Raw genomic sequence first — 14,142 nt, forward strand, 5'->3', positions numbered from 1 at the left:
AAATATTTCCAGAGAAAATGAATTTGTTTAAGTTTACCATGGACACACACACACACACACACACACACACACACACACACGGACACACAAACACACACCTGGTTATGACACAGACTCGCTTGAGTCAAAAATGTACTGTTCACCTCATTCACCGTGATGTCCAACCTTCTACTGCCCATCCCTCATTCTTTTACAACTTCAGACTGTAGTGCTCAGTTGTTGACAGGCTGATAACATCTATCACAATCACCAGTGTCGAGTGAGTGTTTGCGCATATCATGCACAACCTTTTCAATAATGGTCTGTTTCTTTTTGCTTTGCTTTGTTATTTTCGGTGACGCACAACACAATATTTTTTATCTAAACATTTGGCAGCATACTGCGTGTGATGTGTCATCTGTTTTGTGTGATATCTATGCACAGAGTTTGACAGAGTGACACAAAGGGGGGGGAGAGATTGTGTACAGAATACATGCGTGTGTGCGTGTGTTTGCCTTTAAAAGTGTTTACCTGCAGGTTTGAGTGTATATACAGCTCTTTTTTTTTTCTTTTTTTTTAATGTACAAAACAGATAATTTACATCCTACTGTGCTATACTGTACTGTACTGTGCTGTATACACCACATCTTTTTTTGTGTGACGTACTGTATACAACACATCTATACTGTCCTGTGCTATGTAATATACAACACATCTATACTATCCTGGGCTATGTAATATACAACACATCTATACTGTCCTGTGCTTTATAATAATAATAATAATAATAATAATATACAACACATCTATAATGTGCTGTCTTGTCACACATCTACACTGTACTATGCTGTATACAACACATCTGTTCTGCACTGTGCTGTAAACATCACATCTACAGTGAACTGCATCATGCTGCATGCAGTGACTAACCTTGCCAGGATCCAGCTGTGGCCCATACACTGACAGCAACACTGTCAACAACACTGTCAACAACGCTGCCACTGGTGCGGCTTTCACCAGACTGATCATATGGTCACCACATCTTCCATGTTGCCCTGGTGCCCATGAAGGCCTGTGGCTGTGAAAAAGGCAGGTGAACATGTGTAGATGACATACTGTATGGTGGGCAGTATGTGAAGAGACAGATGATCAGATGATGATGACATGTAACTAAGATGGGCAGTAGAAGGCAGGTGAACACATGAAGATGACATGTAACTAAGATGGGCAGTAGAAGGCAGGTGAACACATGAAGATGACATGTAACTAAGATGGGCAGTAGAAGGCAGGTGAACACATGAAGATCACATGTAACTAAGATGTGCAGTTGGCAGGTGAACACATGAAGATGACAACTGTCATGTATTATGGGCAGTATGTGAATAGGACAGGTGACCACATGAAGATGACATGTAATGATGTATTATGGGCAGTATGTGAAAAAGACAGGTGAACACATGAAGATGACATGTATGATGGGCAGTATGTGAATAAGACAGGTAAACACATGAAGATGACATTATGATGGGCAGTATGTGAAAAAGGCAGGTGAACACATGAAGATGACATGTATCATGGGCAGGGTGTGAAAAGACAGGTAAACACATGACGATGACATGTATGGTGGGCAGTATGTGAAAAAGGCAGGTGAACACATGAAGATGACATGGATAGTGGGCAGAATGTGAAAAAGACAGGTAAACACATGAAGATGACATGTATAGTGAGCAGAATGTGAAAAAGACAGGTAAACACATGAAGATGACATGTATGGTGGGCAGTATGTGAAAAAGACAGGTAAACACATGAAGATGACATGTATGGTGGGCAGTATGTGAAAAAGACAGGTGAACACATGAAGATGACATGTATAGTGAGCAGAATGTAAAAAAGACAGGTAAACACATGAAGATGACATGTATAGTGAGCAGAATGTGAAAAAGACAGGTAAACACATGAAGATGACATGTATCGTAAGCAGAATGTGAATAAGACAGGTAAACACATGAAGATGACATTATGGTGGGCAGTATGTGAAAAAGACAGGTGAACACTTGGAGGTGACATACATATGGGCAGTATGTCAAAACGACTGGTGAACACATGAAGATGACATGCATGGTGGGCAGTATGTGAAAAAGACAGGTAAACACATGAAGATGGCAGGCTGGACAGTATGTGACTTTCACTGATTTATGCCTGTATAATTTCCTCGTCAGCCTCACAGAGCGCTTGTGAATTCTGCTCACTGGCCCACCCACACAAACTGATACCTTCTGTGGCACTTTCACACTATGTGGTCTGCTCCATCATTATTACTACCATACATTTTTTTTTTTCATGCATGAAAAAAATAACAAATGAACAGCACTTGCCAGACCTCAGCGTACACCGAGGAGACAGGTCAGGCACTGAGATGTTTTCCTGTGGGCCTCATGGCTAGAATGGGAAAATTCGTCTGCATCAGCCTCCAGCAATACAGTACAGGATGTGTTGGTGTTGGTGTTGGTGGGGGCGGGTGTGGGTGTGTGTGTTGGGGGGGGGGGAGGATAAAGGGAAAATTAGCTTAATTTTCATGAACATATTTTAGCATCATCTACAAGTGAAGCACAAAGAATGATTTCATCTACAAGTACAAGAATGATATCTGAAAAAAACAAACAACAACTTTGCATTCAGACAAAAAAATCTGTGTTAATTATTGCACTAGTCAAATCATGTACAGATTGTTTTTAGAACCTATTGTGCTTTCTCCTGGGTGCACAAGCAATGCAATTAAGAGGCACTCAAAAAGCATTTACCACTTAGCAATTAACGGAAATGAGCACTACACTTGGTGTCAATGATTGACCGACCAAGCTGATAAAACATTGCTATCATGAAGTGGTTGTGTGTAGCACTGCTCTAGTCCAAGTGCCACATGATATATTCTGCCAGCTATCACACAGAGCAGTAGTAATAATAATAATAGAAATAATAACAGTAATATGCATGATTTATATAGTACTTACCCTGCAATTCCTAGTCCATAAACAAACATACAAATAATTTTTGAAACATGTTAAGATACAAACTTGCTTGTAACACTTTAAAAAGCAAAATAATAATAATAATAATAATAATAAATAACCAACAATGCACCATCTCTCACAATTCACCCCTCAGCCTCCAAATAAGATCAATGCATGCACACGCGCAAAGGCAGTCTAGGGGGAAAATAAGATCTATAATCTAGATTCAGTTTAAACAAATACTACAACTACAATAAATGTCCTATTGGACTACGCATCAAACTTTCGGCAACAGCAGTTAACATCTTGAAATTATCAAAAACACATTCAAATGAACTTTCCGAAAAATATGGTAAAAAGGATTTCAAACTCTGGTATTCAAATACTACGTGTCTGCTGGAGGTAAGTTCTCCACATTTTAAATGCATTTCACATCTCTGCTGAACTTAGTCATGAGGACATAAGCGTTCAGTTTTATCCTGTTTGTCAATGCATGAATCTGCCTTGATCTGATGAAGTACTGTACACAGCTGATTGCTGGACAGTTTCCAGTTTATAAATGTTATTAATTATCACTTTAAATTTTGCCATTTTGCTGCTATGTTTCCCTGACTTTGCTCCATGATGCACATTCTAGTAATTGGTAGCCCTCTTGTACAGAGAGGTACATAAAGTCATGTGGTTCCCTGCTCATATTTTGCACCTTTTTTTGCAGTCCTGTCAGCCCATTCATTATGGAAAAGACCAAGGTGTGAAGGAACCCAGCAAAAAAAAAGCAAAACAAAACAAAACATGTTCCTTTCACACTCAAAAGATGTACAATGTCACTGATTTCTATTATAATTAGACTTGTTCTTACAATCTGATGAGTTTAAAGCATATAATACAGAGTTTGAATCAACACAAAATAAGACTTGTAATTAATTTAAGGCAAACTAGAAGAGCCATAAGAACAGCAATGAGTTCAGCTGTGAATACTGATCAATTTCTACCAATATGAATGTTCAGTCTTTAGTTCTGGTATGACGAAAGCTGAACCTTCTTGGAGATTGCCTAGGAGTGAGCCATCTGTGTTTATCTGTAAATGATCGTGCTATTTGTTGTGAAGGTGTAAACACACTTCCCTTGCCATAATATTTGGATTTTCATTCTTTTTAATATCAGTATGATTAATATCAAAATGTGTTCCAAAGTGGGGCATGGCCAGTTGTCTGTGTGCCCACATCTGAATTAATCAATTCAATGTCAAGACTTCTGAAACAGGTTTGACACAAATGTGCCAATGGGTGTCAAATAAGATATATTTTTTAGTTCTTGTGTGGATGTTTTCCAGTGTCACTTCTTTTGACGCAAAGTTGTCAGTAGAGTAGTTGAGCTTCTCAGTACCTATTCCGCACATGCAGGGCTTCAGTATTCATTCAAAAATATGAGTGTGAGTGTGTGTGTGTGTGTGTGTGTGTGTGTGTGTGTGTGTGTGTGTGTGTGTGTGTGTGTGTGTGTGTGTGTGAGTGTGCTGTGTAGGAATAAATTTGTGTTTTTGTGTACATGTGTATGGTGGGGCCAGGGTACATTCAATTGTCAGTGGAGAGTTGAGCCTCTGTGTCTGTGAGACTGCAAATTACTGCATGTGCAATGTGTGGATCTATAAATCATATAAAGTATATGCATATGTGTGTGTGTGTGTGTGTGTGTGTGTGTGTGTGTGTGCACATGCTCATGTGTGTCTGCAAGTTTGTGCATGTGCGTTTCCCCACTTGTGTCAGTGTGTGTGTGTGCATGTGCACATGTATTCAAGTTCTCTGAATGTGGCCCATTTTCATTCTTGTTTTATTTCAATGATTTGCCTTAGAACTAAGTATCTTTCCCTTCACTGCATTTTAATATCTATATATAAATTCACTTGCACTACAGTTTATTTTGTTTTTGTTTTTTTCTTTTACTTAATCTTGCTTCATGTTTTAATTACACAAATCTAGTGTTATAGTGTGCCAGCAGTGTCACCCCCCACCACCCCAACACTGTCCCACTTCCCTCCCCATCCCTTCGCCCTCCTCCCCCTCCTTATTTCCCTTCCCGCTCCGTCCAAAGTCCAGTCTTTGAGGTCGCGCCGACAACGCGCCACCCTCCCTCCTTCCACTCTCCCGCACCCCCACTCCCTAGTCGGCCCTCTTTGGTCACTGACGCCGCGTCACCAGTCCCAGCTGTTGAGACACGTGCAATTATGTGATGTCTGCCACAATCCCCGTGCTGTACTAGATGTTGGCGTGTTCGAAACAGATGAGTGTCGGCATGTCGGAACATCCCGTGTAGCGGCCTGTCTTTCAAGTCGTTCCACATCTCCCCTTTTCACAAACACAGCTGAGGTAGATGGCGGGACTTCGGAACATAAGCTAGGAAGAATTTATGCTAATGTGAACTTTGATCATGCTGGCTAACATGCCGAGAGTTGTATTGTCCTGTCTTCCCAATCTGCTTGTGACGTAAACGGGTGAACTTGTCGTCATAGAATGTGTATAGCCAAGTGGGTAGAGTTGTAGCAAATCAGATCAATCTGTTGAATTGGACGAATTAGGATTAAGCAGTGAATCTGTCAGTCATTCACATAGCGTCACTAGGACAAGCAAAGATTGGTTATTTCTGTTCAACTTGTTGGGGGAGTGAGTGTTGTAGCTTGCATTAGTATGCACAGTATGTTGTGGGAAGGGATAAAACCAGTCAGCACAGCCAGTTCTTAGCTGTCTCCCAGAAAAACTGACTGACACAGGCTGACTGACTGATCAGTGATGTGAGGAGCAAGGAAATCCCTGTTGGGCTGTGAGTACATGACTTGTAATGGGTTTATGTTATGTTGATAACTTAGTTGTATTGGGAAACTATGTTTTGTGTCAGTGAACAGCCAGTTTAAGTTGATCTTGTGGCTTGTGGAAAGAAAAGAGGTTAATGTCTGGAGGGAAGTACTGGCCTATATCAAAAGAGTCCCCCCACCCCACCCCCCTCTTCTATTTTGTTACAGATATCTTGTTCTGTATTTCTGATGTATTACTTACTTGTTTTGTATATAGTACGTGGTGTTGGCTCAGTATGAACTGAACAGATCTATAGGCTAACGCACTGTCATTGTGTGTTGAAGGTTTTTCATGTGTGTGCACATGGGGGTAATAGCAAGTGTTGTGGAACACATGTTTGACTTGTTGGTAGTTGTGTTAATATGTGTAGGAGTTGTGCTATGTGTCAGTGGTTTACTTTGTTCAGACAAAGTGGGAAGGAACATTGTAATGTGATTAATGAGTTGGTAAACTATGAGAGCATTGAGGGTCAGTGCTATGTTGTTGAACATAAAGTATTGTATTTCATGTATGCATTCTATATACATGCTACTTTAAGTGCTTATCACATTGCATGCGCTGTGTTCATTGCATGTACTGAGTATGTACATTGCAATGAATGTACTGCATATCAGGTCAGGTCAGGTCATTAGATCTGCTACTGGTAACCTGTAATCCAGTACAACCTGTTCAGGGTCGGGTTGCCGGCGACTAAACCGGCACTCCCACCGCTCCCTTCCGGGACTGGTGAGGCGGGTGGCTAGACACCCTTATGGAGATCCATAAAAGGGCGTTGGCTCAGGAGAGCCACCGACGGCCATCTAGCTCCACTGTGCTGTGTGCATGCCACACGCAGTTGGCCCCCGGGGTGTGTCTACCCATGCATGCGAAGTCTGGATCTGGCAGAATCTGCGGAAGAAACCTATCGGTTCAACGGAGAGGAAGGCGGTTACAGCAACGCACTGTGGAGTGCAGAGAGCAAGATGAGACACCGAAAGGATATCTTGGTCATCCACTGCATCCGTGCTCATCCTCCAGTCGTCTCGACTTAGTCTTGCCACTGGAAATTGGTGGACCCGGACGAGAGAGTGAGGTTGACGTTGCGTAACTCCTCTTCACTTTAAACAAACTCATCGCGCAAGTCATCAGTCATCCAAAATGACCTTTCATCCTTCATCATTTCATCACCCCCAAGTCCTGTGGCGACAGGCGAGCGACAAAACGACAGGTGTGGGTACACTGGCAGTCGCAGTTGCAGACCTGCACGCAGCCGGCTCAGGCCATAGGGTCGTTCTTCGTCGACAGGAGCAGCGATGGAGCTCGGCAGCCATCTGAGCAGCCCTCTTTAGGAATGCACTGCTCACCTCCCTGGCATGAGGAAGGGGCTAGAAAAGGTGCCCTAAAAATTGCCTGCTCCATATCACCCTGGCCAGCATACTGCGGCTGGCGGGGACCCTACATCAGCGGTCGAAACAAGAAGAAAGAAAAGAAAAAAACAAGGATCGTTCCTCTCACCATTGGTGCTTGGAACATAAGGACTCTCCTGGACAGAGATAACGTGGACAGACCCCAAAGGAGAACGGCACTAGTTGCATCCGAACTCGCCAGATACAACATTGACATCGCAGCCTTGAGTGAGACTCGGCTTGCAGGTGAAGGCGAGCTCTGTGAACGGGGATCTGGTTACACCTTCTTCTGGAGTGGACGAGGAAGCGAAGAGTGACGTGAGGCTGGCGTTGGTTTTGCAGTAAAAACAGCACTTGTCAGCAAGCTAGCTGGAATCCCAAAGGGAGTCAACGATAGGCTTATGACCATGAAACTCCCACTGGCATCTGGCCAGAAGCACCTCACCATTGTCAGTGCCTACGCCCCAACCATGACCAACCCGGATGAAGTGAAGGCGAAGTTCTACGAGGACCTTCACTCTGTCATTGCTGCTATCCCTAAAGCAGATAAACTCATCATTCTTGGGGACTTCAATGCTAGAGTTGGCTCTGACTACATCTCCTGGGATGGAGTGATTGGAAAGCACGGTGTGGGCCACAGCAACCCAAATGGATTGCTTTTGCTTCAGACCTGTGCAGAGCACGAACTGCTGATAACCAACACAGTTTTCTGCCTCCCTACCCGTAACAGGACGTCATGGATGCACCCTCGCTCAAAGCATTGGCATCTCATCGATTATGTCATCGTCAGGAAAAGGGATAGGCAAGATGTACGTGTAACAAAGACCATGTGCGGCGCCGAGTGTTGGACAGACCATCGCCTTGTAGTCTCGAAGCTGAATATTCGAATCCAGCCCAAGAGACGCCCCCAAGGCCAGAAGGCTCCAAAACGGCTCAACATCGCTAAGCTGAAAAACATCACCATCAAACAGTCCTTTGTGGAGCTGCTGGAAGATCGTCTGGAATCCGCCTCTCTGGACAACCAGAATGTGGAGTCTGACTGGAGGACCCTGCGTGAGCTGATCTATAGTACAGCTTCAGAGACCCTGGGACCCATGTCCAGAAAGCACAAAGACTGGTTTGATGAAAACTGTGATGAAATCAAGCAGCTTCTGGATGAGAAACGCCGTCTGCATCAAGCCTACCTGAGCAACCCAAAGTCCACATTAAAAAAGGATGTGTACGATGCCATCCGCAGGACTGTTCAGCAAAAGTTACGCCAGATGCAGGATAAGTGGCTGAGTGACAAAGCTGATGAGATCCAGGGATACGCTGACAGGCACGATATGAAGAGGTTCTATGATGCCTTAAAAGAAGTCTACGGCCCCACATCCTCAGGATCATCCCCCCTCCTCAGTGCAGATGGGAATACCTTGATCACCGAGAAGGAGAAAATTCTCGAACGCTGGGCTGAGCACTTCAACAGTGTCTTAAATCGTCCTTCCTCCATAAATGATGAAGCCATAGACCGTCTCCCACAAGTCCCCATCAACGAAGCACTGGACGATCCGCCAACACCTCTTGAGACCCAGAAAGCAATTCGTCTGCTATCCAGTGGCAAAGCACCTGGCTCAGACTCCATACCAGCAGAGGTCTACAAGGATGGAGACACTGTGCTGACTGAGAAGCTCCATCAGCTGTACTCACTCATGTGAAAAGAAGAGACGATCCCCCAGGATTTCAAAGATGCATCTATCATTCACTTGTACAAGCGAAAGGGGGAACCGGCAAGCCTGTGATAACCATCGGGGCATTTCCTTGCTCTCCATCGCAGGCAAGATACTTGCCAGGATCCTACTAAACCGCCTCACAGCACACCTTGACCAAGGTCATTTGCCTGAGAGCCAATGTGGATTCTGGAAAGAGCGCGGAACCACCGACATGGTGTTTGCTGCAAGGCAGCTGCAAGAGAAATGTCAGGAGCAAAATGCTGATCTGTTCTCCACCTATGTCGACCTCACTAAGGCCTTCGACACCGTGAGTAGAGAGGGACTGTGGAAGATCATGGCCAAGTACGGATGCCCTCGGAAATTTATTTCCTTAGTCAGACAATTCCATGAAGGCATGCAGGCTCGAGTCCAGGACAAAGGCGAAACATCTGCTCCTTTTCCTGTCACAAATGGTGTCAAGCAAGGCTGCGTCCTGGCTCCAACGCTGTTCAGCCTCATGTTCTCTGCAATGCTTACTGATGCCTTCAGAGATGGCGATGTTGGAATCGGCCTAAAGTACCGAACAGATGGTAAGTTGTTTAACCTCAGAAGGCTTCAAGCAAAAACGAAGGTCATGACAGACATCATCAGAGACTTTTTGTTTGCTGATGATTGTGCCCTCAACGCTGGATCTGAAGCTGACATGCAACTCAGCGTTGACAAGTTTGCCACTGCCAGCAGGAACTTCGGCCTTACCATCAGCACGAGGAAAACTGAAGTTCTCCATCAGCCAGCCCCAGGGAAACCCTACGTTGAGCCCAACATCACAGTCAACGGTCAGAGACTCAGTGCGGTGGAGCGGTTCACATACCTTGGCAGCACACTGTCACGAAATGCGACCATCGACGATGGAGTGAACGTCAGGATTGCAAGAGCAAGCGCAACTTTTGGTAGACTCAGTGCAAATGTCTGGAACAGAAGAGGCATTAGTCTTGAGACCAAGCTAAAGGTCTACAGAGCAGTAGTTCTCCCCACACTACTGTACGCCTGCGAAACTTGGACAGTGTACCAACGACATGCCAAGAAGCTGAACCACTTCCACACAACATGCCTCAGGAAGCTACTGAACATCAGGTGGCAAGACAAGACCCCAGACACAGAGGTGCTCGCAAAAGCCACCCTTCCCAGCATCTTCACCATCCTGATGCAGTCCCAGCTTCGCTGGGCTGGACACGTGGCGCACATGCCAGACCATCGGCTGCCCAAAAGGCTCTTCTATGGCGAGCTGCAACAAGGGAAGAGATCACACGGAGGTCAGAAGAAGCGCTTCAGAGATACTCTGAAAGTCTCTCTGAAAGCGTTTGATATCAACCCTGACTCCTGGGAGGAATCTGCAGTGGACCGTGACAAATGGCGTGCTGCTGTGCACAAAGGCGCCAAGTTGTGCGAGGCCAACAGGACTGCTGCAGCTGTTCAGAAGAGGCAGGCCAGAAAGTCACGGGCAAACAAGCTCCCTGACAATGGTATGCCTGTCTTCGTCTGCCCCAACTGTCAGCGAACATTTCGTGCGCAGATTGGACTATTCAGCCATCTGCGCATTCACAGATAGATTCATGAGCATCCTCCCCCCCACCCCACCACTACCCTTCCCCCCATCCCCCAGCTGGATGACAACGATGGTCATCATCGATCTCGATGGACACACACACTACACTTACCAGAGATATGTTGGAAGTAATGATTTCCACACATGTACTTGTGTCAGTGGGACACTTTGTGAAGACAAAGAGGATATTTGTTTGGTTATGGTAACACACAGTTTTATTGTATGATGCGTGACATGAGTTGGAACACAGGGTTGTATTGGTCAGTGATGTTTTGTACACAGTATGGTATGTCACTGTTGGTGGTAGGTAAGCTTAATGAAGCTTGGTTTTACCACACATAGATCTATGTGTGAAAAGAGTGCATACTGGTGAACATGTGATGAAAGGTGCTGAGAGGGTATAGGCTTTTTATATCAGTGATGTCCAGATATTTGAGATTTGGTTGTGTGTTTGTGTTCCAGGTGTGCTGCTTGTAGATGCTGCTTGTAGGTGCTGCTTTAGGTGCAGGGTGAACTTTTTACTGTGTGCTGCTTGTAGGAAGTACTTGAAGTAGGCAGTGTGTGCTGCCTTAGTGTGTGTTGCTTTTGCTAAGTAGGGTGAACTGCTTAGTGTGTGTGCTGTATTGTAAAGTAAACACTCTATAAAAACCACTCCATGTGCCCCTGCTATTGGTGTGAGGAGAGCAAGTGAGTGTGTGCATCAATTAGTCGATCCTATATCCCCCTGTCTGCTCCCCTCTCTTGGAATAGAATCGAACCAACCACACTTTTCCGAACAGTTTTTACACTAGGATAGGCTCTCAAGTCCTGATCAGCACATTGGATTTATGCGAAATGTGTTGTTTTTCAAATACAGTGGATCTGGTGTCATATATATATATATATATATATATATTGATCAGTCCAAATACTTTGACACCTCCTAGAAAATATCAAATCCATGAAATTAAATGCTGAATTGTGATGACAGTTCCATTTTGTTACATCTGATGGCAAATACTACAAACATTGTTGACACAAAATGCAGAATGGTAATGATAGGCTTGTTGTAAACAAAGCACACAATGTCAACATTGACATAAATCATAGATAAAATGCTGAATGGTGATGAGTTTTGTTTTGTTGCATGGCACACCATATCAACATTGATGGCATAAGTTGTGTTATATGGCACACATTATCAACATTGATAATATAAAACTCTGAATGGTGATGATAAGTGCAATATCAACATTGATGATATATAACACTGAATGGTCATGAATAAAAGCTTTGTACATTACATGTATGGCACAAATCCCCTGCTCTTGCAGCCAGTATATTCTGCTTTTAGTGCCTGCCTTCCTTTCTGTTTTTTCTGTTCCACAACATATGATTCCCGTCTGTTTGGGCCCTCTCCCTGGTTTATCAATGACCTTTGTATTCTCTCTATCTCTAACCCCCCAAGCACCCCAGTTACTATCAGTTTTAATGTCAACATGACGCACCACACAAGCACCTACAGATTTTTCACCACCAATCATAAGCGGCTTCAATCTGCACAGTAATACGATGGTCTTGTTTCTCGTGTTTAAATCGGAGGCAACCTTGTAGGCCAAGTTCATGGAGAACTGAGGCGTCGTGGGTGGTGTGTGTGAGGGGAGGTGGGAGTGCGGGGGGAGGTGGGGTAGAGGATGAGGTATGTGAGTGTATGCATGCCTACACTGTGGGAGCAACAGGATATTGGAACGTGTATATATATATATATATATATATATATATATATATATATATATATATATATATATCTTTGTATGTACGTGTGTGGGGTTGGGGGTGGGAGATATGGGCGTATGTGTGTGTGCTTGTACAAGTAAGTGTTCATCTCTGTGAGTGTGTGTTTGTGTGTGTGTGTGTGTGTGCCGTGGAAGCTGCGATACGTAGACTAGAAATGAGTGTGTGGAGGAGGGGGTAGAGGAGGTGCAAGGTAATGTGTGTGTGTGTGTGTGTGTGTGTGTATGTGTGTGTTGGAGCTCGTGTACGTTTATATGTATTTGACTGTGCTTTCATATGTGCTTGTACAAGTAAGTGTTCATCTCTGTGAGTGTGTGTTTGTGTGTGTGTGTGTGTGTGTGTGTGTGTGTGTGCCGTGGAAGCTGCGATACTTAGACTAGAAATGAGTGTGTGGAGGAGGGGGGTAGAGGAGGTGCACGGTAATGCGTGTGTGTATGTGTGTGTTGGAGCTCATGTACGTTTATATGTATTTGACTGTGCTTTCATATATGTGAAACTGCATGTCTGGTGCATTTCTGTTATGCATGTGTGGGTGTATGTGTGAATGTGTGTCTTCATATTTTACATTTATTTGCTTATTTATCACCATTGTTGTCTTATTTATTTATTTATTTATGTTTTATTATTATCATTTTATTAGTATTACTAATATTATTACTACTACCTTTTTCTATATTATAATTATTATTTATTTATTTATTTATTTATGCAAGCTTATCTATTATTTATTCCCCCGTTTTTTTTTGTTTTTTTTTTGTTTTTTGTTGTTTTTTTTGTGTGTGTGTTCTCAAGGCCTGACTAAGCGCGTTGGGTTACGCTGCTGGTCAGGCATCTGCTTGGCAGATGTGGTGTAGCGTATATGGTTTTGTCCGAACGCAGTGACGCCTCCTTGAGCTACTGAAACTGAAACTGAAACTGTGCCCTCAACGCTGGATCTGAAGCTGACATGCAACTCAGCGTTGACAAGTTTGCCACTGCCAGCAGGAACTTCGGCCTTACCATCAGCACGAGGAAAACTGAAGTTCTCCATCAGCCAGCCCCAGGGAAACCCTACGTTGAGCCCAACATCACAGTCAACGGTCAGAGACTCAGTGCGGTGGAGCGGTTCACATACCTTGGCAGCACACTGTCACGAAATGCGACCATCGACGATGAAGTGAACGTCAGGATTGCAAGAGCAAGCGCAACTTTTGGTAGACTCAGTGCAAATGTCTGGAACAGAAGAGGCATTAGTCTTGAGACCAAGCTAAAGGTCTACAGAGCAGTAGTTCTCCCCACACTACTGTACGCCTGTGAAACTTGGACAGTGTACCAACGACATGCCAAGAAGCTGAACCACTTCCACACAACATGCCTCAGGAAGCTACTGAACATCAGGTGGCAAGACAAGACCCCAGACACAGAGGTGCTCGCAAAAGCCACCCTTCCCAGCATCTTCACCATCCTGATGCAGTCCCAGCTTCGCTGGGCTGGACACGTGGCGCACATGCCAGACCATCGGCTGCCCAAAAGGCTCTTCTATGGCGAGCTGCAACAAGGGAAGAGATCACACGGAGGTCAGAAGAAGCGCTTCAGAGATACTCTGAAAGTCTCTCTGAAAGCGTTTGATATCAACCCTGACTCCTGGGAGGAATCTGCAGTGGACCGTGACAAATGGCGTGCTGCTGTGCACAAAGGCGCCAAGTTGTGCGAGGCCAACAGGACTGCTGCAGCTGTTCAGAAGAGGCAGGCCAGAAAGTCACGGGCAAACAAGCTCCCTGACAATGGTATGCCTGTCTTCGTCTGCCCCAACTGTCAGCGAACATTTCGTGCGCAGATTGGACTATTCAGCCATCTGCGCATTCACAGATAGAT

The 14,142-nt window shown here is 44.5% G+C and overlaps 1 protein-coding gene across 4 annotated transcripts in view; it reads right to left on the reverse strand.

Annotated features, from left to right (window-relative positions):
• The window catches only part of LOC143280143 (heparan sulfate glucosamine 3-O-sulfotransferase 1-like), a 33,708-nt gene that overhangs the window by 16,922 nt on the left and 2,644 nt on the right, over positions 1 to 14,142 (reverse strand). For 2 of the 4 annotated variants that reach the window (XM_076584718.1, XM_076584721.1), the window contains exon 2: positions 910 to 1,057. The gene's annotated coding sequence lies outside the window, so the exon portion shown is untranslated. Of the gene's footprint in view, positions 1 to 909; positions 1,058 to 2,359; positions 2,406 to 11,798; positions 11,896 to 14,142 lie in introns of those variants that run through there. The other 2 variants (XM_076584719.1, XM_076584720.1) reach the window with 2 other exon arrangements.

This window comes from Babylonia areolata, chromosome 3, assembly GCF_041734735.1.
Source record: "Babylonia areolata isolate BAREFJ2019XMU chromosome 3, ASM4173473v1, whole genome shotgun sequence".
NCBI classification, from domain to species: Eukaryota; Metazoa; Mollusca; class Gastropoda; order Neogastropoda; family Buccinidae; genus Babylonia; species Babylonia areolata.